Genomic DNA, 14,287 nt, shown 5'->3' on the forward strand with positions numbered 1-14,287 from the left:
CTTGTAAATCTCCCATTTGATGATGGACCACAGGTTCTCAATGGGGTTCAGATCAGGTGAACAAGGAGGCCATGTCATTAGATTTTCTTCTTTTATACCCTTTCTTGCCAGCCACGCTGTGGAGTACTTGGACGCGTGTGATGGAGCATTGTCCTGCATGAAAATCATGTTTTTCTTGAAGGATGCAGACTTCTTCCTGTACCACTGCTTGAAGAAGGTGTCTTCCAGAAACTGGCAGTAGGACTGGGAGTTGAGCTTGACTCCATCCTCAACCCGAAAAGGCCCCACAAGCTCATCTTTGATGATACCAGCCCAAACCAGTACTCCACCTCCACCTTGCTGGCGTCTGAGTCGGACTGGAGCTCTCTGCCCTTTACCAATCCAGCCACGGGCCCATCCATCTGGCCCATCAAGATCACTCTCATTTCATCAGTCCATAAAACCTTAGAAAAATCAGTCTTGAGATATTTCTTGGCCCAGTCTTGACGTTTCAGCTTGTGTGTCTTGTTCAGTGGTGGTCGTCTTTCAGCCTTTCTTACCTTGGCCATATCTCTGAGTATTGCACACCTTGTGCTTTTGGGCACTCCAGTGATGTTGCAGCTCTGAAATATGGCAAAACTGGTGGCAAGTGGCATCTTGGCAGCTGCACGCTTGAATTTTATCAGTTCATGGGCAGTTATTTTGCACCTTGGTTTTTCCACACGCTTCTTGCGACCCTGTTGACTATTTTGAATGAAACGCTTGATTGTTCGATGATCACGCTTCAGGAGCTTTGCAATTTTAAGAGTGCTGCATCCCTCTGCAAGATATCTCACAATTTTTTACTTTTCTGAGCCTGTCAAGTCCTTCTTTTGACCCATTTTGCCAAAGGAAAGGAAGTTGCCTAATAATTATGCACACCTGATATAGGGTGTTGGCGTCATTATAAGCCTCACAAAGTGACTTCAGACCTGAACTGGTCCCTAAAAAATTGAGTTTTTGAAAATTTCAAGATTTGCTTCCAAACTTCTAAGCCTTGTAACATCCCCAAAATATAAAATATCATTCCCAAAATGATGCAAACATGAAGTAGACATATGGGGAATATAAAGTAATAAATATGTTTGGAGGTATTACTATGTACTATAGAAGTAGAGAAATTGAAACTTGGAAATGTGCAATTTTTTACAAATGTTTTGTAAATTTGGTATTTTTTTTAAATAAAAATTATTATTTTTTACTTCATTTTACCAGTGTCATGAAGTACAATATGTGCCGAAAAAAACAATCTCAGAATGGCCTGGATAAGTTAAAGCGTTTTACAGTTATCTGTAATGACCGGCGTCACACACAGGGAGGAAAACAGGGAAAGCCCTGCCCAAGGGAGAGGGAAAGGTGGTGACCCCTAACTCACCTTGCGGCTGGCACCTGACTGCCCTGACGTCCCTAGACGGGTTCCTCACCCGTGCGGCGATCACGTGCCTAAACCCTGGCTTTCCCTGAAATGAGCCCTAGATAGTGAACGGGCCGGTGGGATCGCTAGTCCGCACCACTGCACTAAGAGGGAAACACCAGGGAGAGGACAGACAAATAAAAACAAACACAAACACCCAGGTGGGCGACCACAGCAGTCCACAAAGGTCCAACAGGGATCCGGAGGGTAGCGTTCTGAAACAACCATCCGAGAACGCAGCAACACAGCTCCAGTGGGTCAGAATAGATGTCCAGGCAGGAAGCTCTATCTCTGGCAACCAGAGAAGTGTGAGAGAGGAATATAAGGAGGTTTGGGAGTGCTGGACAAGGAACAGCTGAGGAGAAGGAGCTACGGATCCCTGAGTGAGCCAAAAGGGTTTGCAAAGCAAACACAGAAAGCTACCATAAGGAAAACAGCCCTATCTTAAATAGAGCGTGCAGCCAACCGCTGCGACTTCCTGACCCCGGGTATAACGGAGTCAGGCGTGGTTCTCGATACCCTCGTGACATTATCACCACATAAAGTGACACTGGTCAGATTTTAAAAAAAATGGCCTGGTCCTTAAGGTGAAAATGACCCGGGTCCTTAAAGGGAACCTGTCACCGGGATTTTGGGTATAGAGCTGAGGACATGGGTTGCAAGATGGCCGCTAGCACATCCGCAATACCCAGTCCCCATAGCTCTGTGTGCTTTTATTGTTTAAAAAATTCGATTTGATACATATGCAAATTAACCTGAGATGAGTCAGAGCTTGAAAATATGACTCTTCTCTGGTTACACAAGTAAGATATGACTCTTTTATGTTAATTAGCATATGTATCAAATCGTTGTTTTTTTTTACACAATAAAAGCACACAGAGCTATGGGGACTGAGTATTGCGGATGTGCTAGCGGCCATCTAGCAACCCGTGTCCTCAGCTCTATACCCAAAATCCTGGTGACAGGTTCCCTTTAAGGTGTTAATCATTTTTTTTTTACGCTAACAAAGCAAAGGGTAACAGACAAACAAAACTAAATATTTATTGCCCTGATTCTGTAGTTTACAGAAACACCCCATATGTGGTCAAAAACTGCTGTATGGCCACATCGCAGGGGCGCAGAAGGAAAGGAAAGCCATATGGTTTTTGGAGGGCTGATTTCACTGGGATAATTTTAAATTGCCATGTCATCAAGACCCCCTGATGCACCCCTAGAGTAGAAACTACAAAAAAGTGACCCCATTTTGGAAACTACGGGATAAGCTGGCAGTTTTGTTGGTACTATTTTAGGGTACAGATGATTTTTGGTTGCTCGATATTACACCATTTGTGAGGCAAGGTAACAAAAAAATTGCTGTTTTGCCACTAATTTTATTTTTTGTTATTTACAACGTTCTTCTGACAGGTTAGATCATGAGCTATTGTTATAGAGCAGGATGTTACAGACGCGACAAGACCAAATATTTTTGGGGTTGTTTGTTTCAGTTTTACATAATAAAGCATTTTTGAAAAAAAATATTTTTTAAGTGTTTTATTTTTTGGGCAAATGTCTTATGTAGGGACTCATTTTTTTTAGTATGAGATGACGGTTTGATTGATTGGTACAATTTTGGATGCATATGACTTTTTGATCGCTTGCTATTAGGCCTCATGCACACGACAGGTTTTTTTTCACGGTCCGAAAAAACGGGGTCCGTGGGTCCGTGATCCATGACCGTTTTTTCGTCCGTGGGTCTTCCTTGATTTTTGGAGGATCCACGGACATGAAAAAAAAGTCGTTTTGGCGTCCGCCTGGCTGTGCAGAGCCAAACGGATCCGTCCTGAATTACAATGCAAGTCAATGGGGACGGATCCGTTTGAAAATTGAGCCACAGTGTGTCATCTTCAAACGGATCCGTCCCCATTGACTTACATTATAAGTCTGGACGGATCCGCTTGCCTCCGCACGGCCAGGCGGACACCCGAACATAACTTGAAGCGTCCCCATCACCATGGGAACGCCTCTACGTTAGAATATACTGTCGGATATGAGCTACTTCGTGAAACTCATTTCCGACAGTATATTCTAACACAGAGGCGTTCCCATGGTGATGGGGACGCTTCAGGTTAGAATACACTGCAAACTTGGTACAAGACTGCCCCCTGCTGCCTGGCACCACCCGATCTCTTACAGGGGGATATGATAGCACAATTAACCTCTTCAGGTGCGGCACCTAAAGGGGTTAATTGTACTATCATATTCTCCTGTAAGAGATCAGGGCTGCCAGGCAGCAGGGGGCAGACCCCCCCCTCCCCAGTTTGAATATCGTTGGTGGCACAGTGTGTGCCCATCGCCCCCCCTTCCTCCCTCTATAGTTAAAAATCGTTGGTGGCACAGTGTGTGCCCATCGCCCCCCCCTTCCTCCCTCTATCGTTAAAAATCGTTGGTGGCACAGTGTGTGCCCATCGCCCCCCCTTCCTCCCTCTATATTTAAAAATCGTTGGTGGCACAGTGTGTGCCCATCGCCCCCCCCCTTCCTCCCTCTATAGTTAAAAATCGTTGGTGGCACAGTGTGTGCCCATCGCCCCCCTCCATCTTCCCCCCCCCCATCATTGGTGGCAGCGGAGTTCCGATCGGAGTCCCAATTTAATCGCTGGGGCTCCGATCGGTAACCATGGCAACCAGGAAGCTACTGCATCCCTGGTTGCCATGGTTACTTAGCAATAGTACAATTGTAGAAGATTCATACTTACCTGCCTGCTGCTGCGATGTCTGTGACCGGCCGGGAGCTCCACCTACTGGTAAGTGAAAGGTCTGTGCGGTGCATTGCTAAAGAACTGTCACTTACCAGTAGGAGGAGCTCCCGGCCGGTCACAGACATCGCAGCAGCAAGCAGGTAAGTATGAATCTTCTACTATTGTACTATTGCTAAGTAACCATGACAACCAGGGATGCAGTAGCTTCCTGGTTGCCATGGTTACCGATCGGAGCCCCAGCGATTAAACTGGGACTCCGATCGGAACTCCGCTGCCACCAATGATGGGGGGGGGGAAGATGGAGGGGGGCGATGGGCACACACTGTGCCACCAACGATTTTTAAATATAGAGGGAGGAAGGGGGGGCGATGGGCACACACTGTGCCACCAAAGATTTTTAACTATAGAGGGAGGAAGGGGGGGGCGATGGGCACACACTGTGCCACCAACGATTTTTAACTATAGAGGGAGGAAGGGGGGGGGCGATGGGCACACACTGTGCCACCAACGATATTCAAACTGGGGAGGGGGGGGTCTGCCCCCTGCTGCCTGGCAGCCCTGATCTCTTACAGGGGAATATGATAGTACAATTAACCCCTTTAGGTGCCGCACCTGAAGAGGTTAATTGTGCTATCATATCCCCCTGTAAGAGATCGGGTGGTGCCAAGCAGCAGGGGGCAGTCTTGTACCAAGTTTGCAGTGTATTCTAACTAGAAGCGTCCCCATCACCATGGGAACGCTTCTGTGTTAGAATATACTGTCGGAAATGAGTTTTCACGAAGTGAAAACTTAGATCAGAAAAAGCTTTTATGCAGACGGATCTTCGGATCCGTCTGTATGAAAGCAACCTACGGCCACGGATCACGGACACGGATGCCAATCTTGTGTGCATCCATGTTCTTTCACGGACCCATTGACTTGAATGGGTCCGTGAACCGTTGTCCGTCAAAAAAATAGGACAGGTCATATTTTTTTGACGGACAGGATACACGGATCACGGCCTCGGCTGCAAAACGGTGCATTTTACGATTTTTCCACTGACCCATTGAAAGTCAATGGGTCCGTGAAAAAAAACGGAAAATGGCACAACGGCCACGGATGCACACAACGGTCGTGTGCATGAGGCCTTATACTTTTTGTGATGTAAGATGTTCACCTGAGGGGTTAAATCAAGTTATATTTTTATAGAGAAGGTTGATACGGACTCTGTGATACCTAATATGTATACTTTTTTTATTTTATTAAGTTTTATACACTAATATCATTTTTAAAACAAAAAAAAATCATGTTTTACTGTCTGAGAGCCATAGTTGCTTTTTTTGGGCGATTCTCTTAGGTAGGGTATCATTTTTTACGGGATGAGACAACGGTTTGATTGGTACAATTTTAGGGTGCGTATGACTTTTTGATCGCTTGCTATTACATTTTTTTTTTACATTTAACAATTTTTTTAACAAAAAAAAAAATCATGTTTTAGTGTCTCCATAGTCTGAGAGCCATAGTTTTTTTTTTTTTTTTTGGGCGATTGTCCTATGTAGGGGCCCATTTTTTGTGGGATAAGGTGACGGTTAGATTGGTACTATTTTTGGTGGCATACGCCTTTTTGATCGCTTGGTGTTGCACTTTTAATGATGTAAGGTGACAAAAATAGCTTTTTTTTTTACACAGTTTTTATTTTTTATGGTGTCTATCAGACGGGGATCATGTGATATATTTATAGAGCCGGTACCTAATATGTGCGGTTTTCTTTTTTTTTTTTTTCTTATAAAATCAGGGGAAAGGGGCATTTTTTTTTTTTTTATTAAAAACACTTTTTTCTACTTTTTTTTTAACTTTATTTCTGTCCCACTCTGGGACTTCAACTTTTGGGGGTCTGATCCCCTCTGCAATGCATTACAATACATCTGTATTGTAATGCATTGCCTGTTCGTGTACTACAGTACACAAACAGGTTGCCTAGGAGACCCAGCAGTCACATCCCACAGCAAAAGCCATGGTCCACAGAGAGCTTCCAAAGCATCAGAGGGATCTCATTGTTAAAAGGTATCAGTCAGGAGAAGGGTACAAAATAATTTCCAAGGCATTAGATACCATGGAACACAGTGCAGACAGTCATCATCAAGTGGAGAAAATAAGGCACAACAGTGACATTACCAAGAACTGGATGTCCCTCCAAAATTGATGAAAAGACGAGAAGAAAACTGGTTTGGGAGGCTACCAAGAGGCATACAGCAACATTAAAGGAGCTGCTGGAATATATGGCAAGTACTGGCTGTATGGTACATGTGACAACAATCTCCCGTATTTTTCATATGTCTAGGCTATGGGGTAGAGTGGCAAGACGGTAGCCTTTTCTTACGAAGAAAAACATCCAAGCCAGGCTACATTTTGCAAAAACACAACTGAAGTCTCCCAAAAGCATGTGGGAAAAGGTGTTATGGTCTGATGAAACCAAGGTTTACCTTTTTGGCCATAATTCCAAAAGATATGTTTGGTGCAAAAACATCACTGCACATCACCAAAAGAACACCATACCCACAGTAAAGCATGGTGGTGGCTGCATCATGCTTTGGGGCTGTTTTTCTTCAGCTGGAACTGGGGCCTTAGTTAGGTTAGAGCAGTGATAGGCAAACTGCGGCTCTCCAGCTGTTGCAGAACTACAACTCCCAGGATGCAAAGACTGCATACAGCTTTCAGCCTACAGCAGGGCATGGTGGGAGTTGTAGTTTTGCAACAGCTGGAGAGCCGCAGGTTGCCTATCACTGGGTTAGAGGAATTATGAACAGTTCCAAATACCAGTCAATATTGGCACAAAATCTTTAGGCTTCTGCTAGAAAGCTGAACATGAAGAGGAACTTCATCTTTCAGCATGACCCAAAGCATACATCCAAATCAACAATGGAATGGCTTCACCAAAAGAAGAATAAAGTTTTGGAATGGCCCAGCCAGAGCCCAGACCTGAATCAGATTGAAAATCTGTGGGGTGATCTAAAGAGGGCTGTGCAGAGGAGATGACCTTGCAATCTGACAGATTTGGAGTGTTTTTGCAAAGAGTGGGCAAATCTTGCCAAAATGTGCCATGCTGATAGCCTCATACCCAAAAAGACTGAGCGCTGTAATAAAATCAAAAGGTGCTTCAACAAAGTATTAGTTTAAGGGTCTGCTCACTTATGCAACCCTATTATTTTATTTTTATATTTTTTCTTCCCTCTACCTAAAAGATTTCAGTTTGTTTTTCAATTGAGTTGTACAGTTTATCAGTCACATTAAAGGTGGAAAAAATTCTGAAATGATTTATCTTTGTCTGATTTTTTTACATCACAGAAACCTGACATTTTAACAGGGGTGTGTAGACTTTTATATATCCACTGTATATCCAGTATATATATATATATATATATATATATATATACTCTCACCTAAAGAATTATTAGGAACACCTGTTCTATTTCTCATTAATGCTATTATCTAGTCAACCATGCTTCAATGCATGTAGGGTTGTGGTCCTGGTCAAGACAATCTCCTGAACTCCAAACTGAATGTCAGAATGGGAAAGAAAGGTGGCCTACAACAGCAGAAGACCCCACTGGATACCACTCATCTCCACTACAAATAAGAAAAAAAGACTACAATTTTCACGAGCTCACCAAAATTGGACTGTTGAAGACTGAAAAAAGGTTGTCTGGTCTGATGAGTCTCGATTTCTGTTAAGACATTCAAATGGTAGAGTCTAAATTTGGCGTAAACAGAATGAGAACAGTTACCACTGTGCAGGTGTCAAGGCTGAGGATGGGGAAAACCCTCAGCTGTGCGATGCCAGAAGATGTAAACCACTGCTCGGCCAGGACGAGAGAATTAGGGAGCAGGTCACCTCCTAACACATTCCTAATCTGACCCTAACTCCTAGCTGCATGAGCCGACCTTGAAGGTAGGAGGGCCCATGCTCAGGAACCTCGGATCCCTACTCACCCTCCGCCGGTCCCTGAACTAGGAGTAGGGTAAGACGACCTGTTGCTTCTGGACACGGAGGAACAGGAGTCTCATTGGCCAAGCTGCAGGGAAAAGGGGAACACAAACAGTCCTATGGATATGGCAGGTGAACTGTACTAGTTCCAGCCACCTGCCACAGCCTTGCTGACTGGATCCCTGTGCTGGCAAGCTGAAGTCCACACAATACAAAATGAACTCAGCACACACACAGGAACCCAGATCCATAGCTGCACCAAATAACAAAGCAAAACATCACATAAACATATGACCACAAGGGTGGCCCCCACTGGCAGATAGAATACACAGGAGGATGCGCCAGCTAACCATGGCTGAAGTACCCCACAGACAAGTGATCTTCACTGAGGCTTTATAGGCCCAAGTAGTCACACCCACACAGACACACCCAGTGTTCACACACACAGAAGGGAATTAACCCTTCCAACACCAGGAAGTGTAGTGAGACCACATAAGGGGAAATACACACAAATACTCACTGCAGCTGTTACCGATGACAACGACATGTGTGGCAAACGTGTCCTGGGAGCCGGCCAAAAGGCCGAGACACTGCAACCACATGTACATCAAACCAAACGTTGCCACGGGCAGCTACAGTGAAAGGAAAATGTCAGAGTGCACACCAAACATAAAACAGAGTGCACACCAGACATTCAGAGTGCATAAATACACACACACACAACTCAGGTGTAACCGCATGCACTTGACAGTAAGCAACCTAGCACCAGCTCCGGCTGCTATACTGCCAAGTACAATCACATGTTGCCAGCGGCAACCACAAGTGAGGCAACAAACTAGCGGCCCTCACCTGTGGCTGAACAACAACACCCAAACCGCAGGCAACAGCATGCGGACACAGGAGTCACGACCATGACCATGGCCGTGACAGCAGGCTGGTGGTGGTGGTGTAATGGTGTGGGGGATGTTTTCTGGGCACACTTTAGGCCCCTTAGTGCCAATTGGCCATCGTTTAAATGCCACGGACTACCTGTGCATTGTTTCTGACCATGTCCATCCCTTCATGACCACCATGTACCCATCCTCTGATGGCTACTTTCAGCAGGATAATGCACCATGTCACAAAGCTTGAATCATTTCAAATTGGTTTCTTGAACATGACCAGGGCCGGACTGGCCATAGGGCAGACCGGCATTTGCCCGGTGGGCCGGGCCACCTGGTGGGCCAGGCGGAACACAATCAGCCAGGCCGCCGGCTGAGTTTTTTTTATTTTATTAATGTGGCTGGCAGCAGCTGGGCAGGAGTGGAGATGAGCGCTCCCCAGTGGTGTAACTATCAGGGAAGCAGCTGCTTCGGGGCCCGAGAGCAGTCACTGTACTTCGTCACCCCGGGCCCCTGTCAGAGCAGCTGACTTCTCCTGCACTTGCACTCTGTCACTGACCTGACATCAGTGACATTGCTCCGCCTCTCCAACTCCTCAGTTCTTATGATGGAAAGTGGTGACCAGCAACAGGACGGCCCGATGTGGGCGGAACTATAATAGCCCCGCCCTTTTTCTACCCGCGAAGCGATTCCTGCAGCCTGAACCTTTCCTGCCCAGCATGCTGAACACCAGTTGGATTGCCAGTTTGCCACAACTGCACCAGTGATGTGAGTAGCAGGGGAACTGCGGTTATATTCAGCTTTCCCAGACTGTGCACATGTGATATGCAGTACAGTAAGAAAGCTGGGTGAATTATATCATGAAATGTCATCCAGCTTCCCTGCTATCCTGCATGGCACAAGTGTCTATATATGTGTATTTTATATGTGTGCGTCCATGTATGTGGTGACTGTGTGCATGAGTGCGTCCATGTATGTGGAGAGTGCGTGTATGAGTGCGTCCATGTGTGTGGAGAGTGCGTGTATGAGTGTGTCTATGTATGTGTGGAGAGTGTGTGTATGAGTACGTCCATGTATGTGGAGAGTGCGTGTATGACTGCGTCTATCTATGTGGAGTGTGTGTATGACTGCGTCCATGTATGTGGAGAGTCTGTGTATGAGTGCGCCCCTGTATGTGGAGAGTGCGTGTATGACTGCGTCCATGTATGTGGAGAGTCTGTGTATGAGCGCGTCCATGTATGTGGAGAGTGCGTGTATGACTGCTTCCATGTACGTGGAGAGTGCGTGTATGACTGCGTCCATGTATGTGGAGAGTCTGTGTATGAGCGCGTCCATGTATGTGGAGAGTGCGTGTATGACTGCTTCCATGTACGTGGAGAGTGCGTGTATGACTGCGTCCATGTATGTGGAGAGTCTGTGTATGAGCGCATCCATGTATGTGGAGAGTGCGTGTATGACTACGTCCATGTACGTGGAGAGTGCGTGTATGACTGCGTCCATGTACGTGGAGAGTGTGTGTATGACTGCGTCCATGTACGTGGAGAGTGCGTGTATGAGCGCGTCCATGTATGTGGAGAGTCTGTGTATGAGTGCGTCCATGTATGTGGAGAGTGCGTTTATGACTGCGTCCATGTACATGGAGAGTGCGTGTATGACTGCGTCCATGTGTGTGGCGAGTGCGTGTATGACTGCGTCCATGTGTGTGGAGAGTGCATGTATGAGCGCGTCCATGTATGTGGAGAGTCTGTGTATGAGTGCGTCCATGTATGTGGAGAGTGCGTGTATGACTGCGTCCATGTATGTGGAGAGTCTGTGTATGAGCGCGTCCATGTATGTGGAGAGTGCGTGTATGACTGCGTCCATGTACGTGGAGAGTGCGTGTATGACTGCGTCCATGTACGTGGAGAGTGCGTGTATGACTGCGTCCATGTACGTGGAGAGTGCGTGTATGACTGCGTCCATGTACGTGGAGAGTGCGTGTATGACTGCGTCCATGTGTGTGGAGAGTGCGTGTATGACTGCGTCCATATATGTGGAGAATCTGTGTATGAGCGGGTCCATGTATGTGGAGAGTGCGTGTATCACTGCGTCCATGTACGTGGAGAGTGCGTGTATCACTGCGTCCATGTACGTGGAGAGTGCGTGTATCACTGCGTCCATGTACGTGGCGAGTGCGTGTATGACTGCGTCCATGTACGTGGATAGTGCGTGTATGACTGCACTATGGGGGCATCTACTGGGGGCCCTAAATACTGGCACCCATTATAGGTGGGCACTATGGAGAAGTGGGGGACAAGAGCACAGTGAGGGCATTATATAGGGACATTTAATACTGGCACCCATTTTGATGCCACTATGGGGAAGGGAGGAAAGGAGCATTATGGGGGTATCTATGTGGGGCATTTTTATAGTGCCACATTATGGAGGGCACTATGGAGACGGGGAAGGAGCACTATGGGGGCATCTTCTGGGGGGACTATATAGGAGTATTTTATACTGGCACAAATTATTAGGTTACTATGGGCACCTAAGCTCAACTGGGCACTAAGTGTTTTTTGTAGTGGCACACAGTACAGGTCATTGGAACACATGAGGGCACTCTGGGGACATTGGCTCTACTGGGGGCACTAAGAGGAGGTATTTCTTTTTTTACTGCCACACAACGGGGCATTTTTTGTACTGGTGCACATTATAAGGGGGGGGGGGGTTCTACTGTCACACATTATAAAGAGAATTATTACTATTGAGGCATTATGGTGGGCTTTCTTACAACTGGGGGACTATGGGAGCATTATTACTTGTGGGACACAATTACTGTTGGGGGAACTGTAGGAGCACTATTACTACTAAATGCGCTCTGGCAAAGAAATAATTACTATTGTTGGGACTTTGGGAGCACCATTACTTTGGGGGCACCCTGGCACAGCATCAGCTTAGCACAGTTCTTTTTGCAGTATAGTTTTGGGGAGCACAGCTTCTCAGTATTGGGGGTGCATGATGGGATGTTAATTGAAGGATGATGGAAAAGTAGGAAACTAAGATGTCTGTCAAACTCTGCAGAGGGGGCCAGTCAAACCCCGGAAATCTGCACCCCAGACCCAGCGGCTTGTGCCAGCAAAACCCGCCCGGGAATTACCCTCTGCAGACCCAGACCCATTGCTCTGCTGGCAGTGTCAGGAGCCTGGACACATAAGGGCCGACTGTCCCCATCGGAGTGAACTCATGGATACCAACTATGGCTACCACCACTCATTGTATGCCAGGAAGCTGTGTGCCATGCAAGGGAAAAACAAAAACTTTTCGGCCTTTAGGCCAGCCTCACTGCATTTGCCCGCATCCAACACCAATTATGGGGATTCACTCTGGTAGGCAGATTAGTAGACGCAGTACAGAGGCAAAGACAACTTCTGTGAGCAGAAGTGGGCTCGCCCATGTCCTGCCTCGTGGGGAGGGAAGGAAGTTAAAGGTGTGTGCCAGCCACCCCTGCTTGGGGAGGGCTGTGGGTGTAGGAGCTCCCAGATATAGGGATCCAAGCCAGGATTTTGTCTCGGCTGAGACATTGATCATCATCCCCAGCCTGAGCCTTGCAGCTTCAGCTTGGCAGAAAGCAAGCAGCCACCTCCAGTTACAGGAAGAACCATACCCTGAGACAATAGCTGTGAGTACCGTCCAGAGACCCCAGGAGAAGCCAAATTCCTCCCCAGCAAGTCAGTCCCTAAGACAGCAGAAGATAGATAGTGCAGAAGATAAATTCCTTCCACATTACAGAGCTACTAAGCAGACATCCTTTTCCTGCAAAAGTTCCAGGCACACGATAGAGCAGAAGATAATTTTCTGCCACACATTGCCAATACTTGCTGGGACCAAAGACTAATGCTGTATCTCGCTTGGATGAAAGCTGCAACTAGTAAAGACAAGTTTGAACTTTACCAAAGGTCTGGATCTCAATTACTGCTGCAAATTCCTCTATTATTCCTACTAGCACCACATTCATTTTATTGCAAGTGAGGGATCCAGGAGTCCAGCCGTACACAGGTAGGAGACACCGTTGACACCATTACTACTACTATACAGAGACATTACACCACTCTGGCATTCCTAACCTGGTACGTGAGTTACAACACCTTAAAGGGCCCTGTGTTAGTACCCTGCGCACGCTGCAATTGGGGACACAAACAAAAATATAGACTATCACTTACACCTGACTAAGCCATTGCATATTATTGGCGTCAGAGTGCATACCCCAGTCCAGCTCACCGCATAAGTGGCGTCACTGGAACAGGATCGGATTGAATTGTGTGCCTATCCCTGCCAACCGCATCCAACTGTGTGCCAACAAAACAGGATCCAATTGTGTGCCAACAGGATTAAATTACATGTTTAACAGTACTGCAAGATCTAGGAATTGTGCCAAAGCATTAAAAATTGACTTTATTACGTTTGTTGCGGGACCAGAAAATGCTGTATTGTGCGCATCAGCACTGCAAGGGTTAATCACCCATTTTTCTCTCATGGCCCGGTGTCTTCATGATTTTCAAGAGCACAAAAATTATGACTATGCCCTCCTAGAAGCGGGTACTCTCAAGCCTGCCCACCAAGAACTTTGCAATGTGAGCCAAGGGAGTGCAGACTTCTCCCTCTGGGCTCCACCCTCACTTCCTGAACCCACCCTGACAGAGGAGCCAAGGAAGATGGAGCTCCCTCCACCTAAATGGGATCAGATGGCGATACAGGGAGAACTCGTCTACGAGCCCACTGTACCTGAGATCCGGGTCTAGCAGCTCATGAAGAGAGCTGGCCCCTGCACGTTCAGAGTGTGACCAGAGCCTCCGCATGCCACAACTAGTGGAGAGACAGCCGCGGCCGACCAAACTGAGATGGCTGCTGTTTCCGAACCCGCTCCCGCAAAAGAGGACGTCGCAACTCCAGTCCAGACCTCAGAGGCAGTGGATCCCTCTGCGGCTATCGACTCAGCAAACCAGACTGCTGCCAGCGCCGAAGACAAGACATCCACCAAGATGGCGGCGAGCGTCAAGCCTGCTCCTGCGGATACTACCGCCAGCCAAGCTGTCCAGGCCCTGAACATACTTGCGTCACCGACGGCATCTGCAACGTTAGAGATGACCCTGATGAGGGCACCTATCGCGGAGGCCCCCCCGTGCACCACCAGGAGGCATCGGAACCGGCCACCCAGCCGCGACATCAGGTAGGAGCAAACGCGCTCCCTGAGGGCCAGGCCCGGTCCGAAACTGCCCCTGCACTGCTTTCGGTGGGT

This window comes from Bufo gargarizans, chromosome 1 (genome assembly GCF_014858855.1).
Source record: "Bufo gargarizans isolate SCDJY-AF-19 chromosome 1, ASM1485885v1, whole genome shotgun sequence".
Classification (NCBI taxonomy): domain Eukaryota; kingdom Metazoa; phylum Chordata; class Amphibia; order Anura; family Bufonidae; genus Bufo; species Bufo gargarizans.